Here is a 4040-nt window from a genome sequence, read left to right as displayed (position 1 = left end):
ACCCCAGAATCCACACAGCAAGGGAGACTCCCAACATTTGACCTCTGACGGTTCCTGATGTCACAGAGCACACATGCTAAAATAATGTAATTATCTTTTTGTCTCTTTGTTTCTGAGACAGGGTCTCTCTATGTAGACCAGGCTGGCCTTGAACTCACAGAGACCCTCCTGCCTCTGCCTCTCACAGTGCTAGGACTAAAGGCGTGGTCCAGGCCCTGCCTACCTCAAAAAAAAAAAAAAAATGACTGCTGGGGTGTAGCTCAGTATAGAGTGCTTTACTTAGCTTGCCCAAGGTGCTATAGGGGATCCACAGGTAACAGACTCCCCAGATACAGAGCTGTGGGTAAGCGACTCCCTGATATTCAGTACCCCATAAATCTGCCTGAACTGCATCCATACCCCATAGTTAGGAATTCTAGAGGAGCTGGTGAGACAGCTAGAGAGGAAAAGCGCCTCTGAGGAAACCTGAGTGCTTGCATTGGATCATCGTATCCCTCGAAGGGAGAGAACCAACTCCCAAAGTTATCCTCTGACCTCCATATGGTATGCAGCGACACAGGCACACGCCCAAAACACTCGGTAATAAATAACGTACTTGAGAAAGAAATGCAATGACTCACATAGACAACACATGTGTACCTCAGACTCATGTGTACCACCATACACACATGACTGCACACTTCACACGCACTCGTGCTGTTCAGGAGACATGCAGACCCAGCCGCACCCACACTTTTGTGGATACCTTTCCAAATTGTCTGTCTACACACGGTACGAAACACGCCGATTCTCACACGGCCATTCCTGGCCTGTCACAAACACTCCTGAAGTCTTCCTCCCTCCTACCAAGTCCTGATAGTCACATGCTCGAGCATGCACACAGAGTCCTTATAATCTCACGACCTCACATGCATCTACCCACAACCAGGTTCCAAGAAGCCACACGCCCTGATTCAGCACACGCCCGAGTTCACACCTATACTGCCCACCACAGCTCCTCCCCTTTCTCATAGCAAGCATGGTCGGCACACGGGCGGTATAGTGTACACCTGGACTGCTGCCCTAAAATGCCAACCCTTCTGCCCTTAGGATTTAGGGATTGGGCTCAGGGAGAAGACACCCACACACACACACACACACCACTGAAAAACAGGATGCTCTCAAAACCATGTGATCTAGTAGCTAATGGTGGTGTGGGAGAGCCCTGCTGCTCAGGTCAACCTCCTGCTCCTTCTCTGTTCCACCCTCCTTCCTCTCTTCTTGAATTCCTGCATCTTCCCTATCCCACCCTCCCTCTCTAGAAGCCTTTGGTACAGAACCAGGCTCTCCCTTAGAAGGTTTTACAGCCTTTGTATGATCGGCAGATGGACGACCGGCAGATAGACACATCGCTCGGGACAACAGGAACAACAAAGCCTCCTTTGTCACAACCTGAAGGCTATCTGGCTCGTGGACCATGCTCACAGCTCCTTGCAAGGAGGAGCTCTACGTTCCAATCCTGATCCTGTCCTATGACCCTGGGGTCAGTCCCTGACCTTCCCTGGGCCTCTTCTGCCTCAGTAAAACAGACAGCGCCACAGAGTGATTCCTGAGGCAATGGCGTTCTCAGACACTGTGGCAGTTGTGTGAGCAGGGAGCGGGGCTGAGAGCCTGGCTTGAGCCATAAAAGCCCCCTCCCCAGAGGCTTTCCCTAGCATCCCCCACCTCCAAGGCCTGCTGGTTTAGGTTAAAGCGCCAGAGGCCAACAGCAACCCCTGGTCCCCGACACACATAAACACGTATACTCTTCCAAGATTTAGCCACTTCCTCTGCCCTCTCTGGACCTCCATATCCAGGCTTGTGTATTTAGGGGCTCGGGTTTGGGCTCTGTGCCATGGAGCCAGTCTATGTGTGCACTGTCTGTCTGTCTGTCCCTCTGCCAACAGCCTTCAGGCGCCAGAGGGGAGGCAGCAGCAAGGAGGTGGGGGCTGGGAAGGAGGTAGCGTTGACAAGTTCCAATGTCTGGCTTTCCCTCCTGGAAACCCCAAGCTGGGCTGCCCCCCCTCCCTTCCTGTCTCTCTCGCTCAAGCACGTCCCTTCTAAGCCCCTCTCTGCAGACACCCCCAGTGGAACCAAGCCCAGATCTGCTGCCAAGAAGGCCGACATTTCTTAGACTTGCCACGTTAAAGGGGCCCACACAGGCACACACTCAAGTCCTCCCATCCCGTCCTCCTCCCGTGTGCACATTCAGGCAACCTGAAGCACACAAAGACAGGGTTGGACACAGCGATCACCTCTGCACACGGGAGGTGGGAGCTCAGGGGACCTCGGGCTCGCAGACAAATACAAACCTAGGCATGGACTCCCTCCCTATCTAAGCTTAGCTCACCACAGACCCACGTGGTTTCCATCACACAGTACATACAGACTCACACATACAGGCACACACAGGCCCTGCCATCCATAGGAAGAAGTACAAGTCCCAAGCAGTGTCGCCCCGCACTGCACCACCGATCATCCCCACTGCTGCGATCACTACTATCCCGTCCCCTATTCTCTCATACAGCACAGCCAAATATACACAGACACATGCTGTTCCCCTGTGCCGCCGCCATCAATAGCCACCAAGATGCTACATGCCTACCCCTGGACATTTGGTCCAGCCCACACAGCTACCCAGTATTTCCCCAGACACAGATTACCAAGCCATAGCCTCACACAGCATCCCTTAAGGCAGACAGCCCTGCTATGCCTTATTCATAATCACCTCACTAGTCTCCTGTTGACCAACAAGTTCATAGCCATGCCTGACACACCCTGACATGACACACACATAATCAGGCTCATGTACTGTGACCCCTTTGTATATGCCTGGATTCCCTGTCAGTGACCCAGTGCACACGGGTTTGCGGGTGCACACATGGTTAGACACAGCACTTCTGTGTCCATAGCCAGGATTCAAACTCAGGACACACACAGCTGTCTCTCGTGGCTTATTCAAACGCACAGTAGCTCTCCGAGCTGCACAAATGCCCACACAGCGGAACTTGCCCACTTGAGCTGGGCAGTGGTGGTGCACACCTTTAATCCCAGCACTCAGGAGGCAGAGGCAGGCAGATCTCCGAGTACACAGAGAGACCCTGTCTTGGAAAAACAAAAGAAAAAGAAGAAAAAGGAGGAGAAAGGAAGGAGGAAGAAGAGGAAGGAGGAGGAGGAGGAAGGGGAGGAGGAGGAAGAGGAAGGAGAAGGAAGAGGAAGAGGAGGAGGAGGAAGGGGAGGACAAAGAGTGGGCGGAGAATTTGCACACTTGAAGCAAATTGATTCAACCCCCACCCCCATACACTTCTTCAGGGGCGTGTGTGTGTGTGTGTGTGTGTGTGTGTGTGCGCGCGCGCGCGCAGTCGCGCACGTGTCGTGTCTGTGTGTGTACATGCTCGTGCAGGGACCGGACACAGATGTCTGAACCTCACTGTCACATACTGCGGCCTCCTAGCCCCAACTGCAGCCGTCTATCTCCCTCCCTTGGCTGGTGAGAGTAGAGAAGAGCTCTCAGCTCTTGTTCCCTCCCTCCACTGGCTGCCTCTCTCCCTCCCATCTGGCAGAATCAGCCAGCCCTGCCCCAGCTCAGACTCAGGCAGCCCTGGCTGCTCTGGGCAAACTCGCGGCTGGTTGGTCTCGGTCGTTGATGCCGCATCAGCAGCAGCGGCGGCAGCAGCAGGGGCGAGAAGGCTTCAGGCGGCTGCCAACGTGGCAGACGGCGGGCAGAGCGGCAGGAAGGAAGCTGGGCCCATTCTGCGCCCACTCGCTGAGGGGCTGAATGAGCAAGCCGTGCAGCTGGGCAGGGGACCTTGTGTAGGGCTTGGGCTCTGGGCCCACATTGGTCCCACAATGGCTGTGTGACCTTGAGCGACTTGTTCCCCATCTCTGGTCTCGGTTCCTCCTTTAGCAAATGAACAGTCTGGACCAGACAAATCTTTGTCTCCAATTCAACGAAGGCAACTAGAGGGACCTATAGGCTCGCTCTGTGGGCTCCAGCTCTTTCGGCCCCCAAATACGTATTT

Source organism: Rattus rattus, chromosome 1 (assembly GCF_011064425.1).
Source record: "Rattus rattus isolate New Zealand chromosome 1, Rrattus_CSIRO_v1, whole genome shotgun sequence".
Lineage (NCBI taxonomy): Eukaryota > Metazoa > Chordata > Mammalia > Rodentia > Muridae > Rattus > Rattus rattus.
This window is presented reverse-complemented; position numbering follows the sequence as displayed.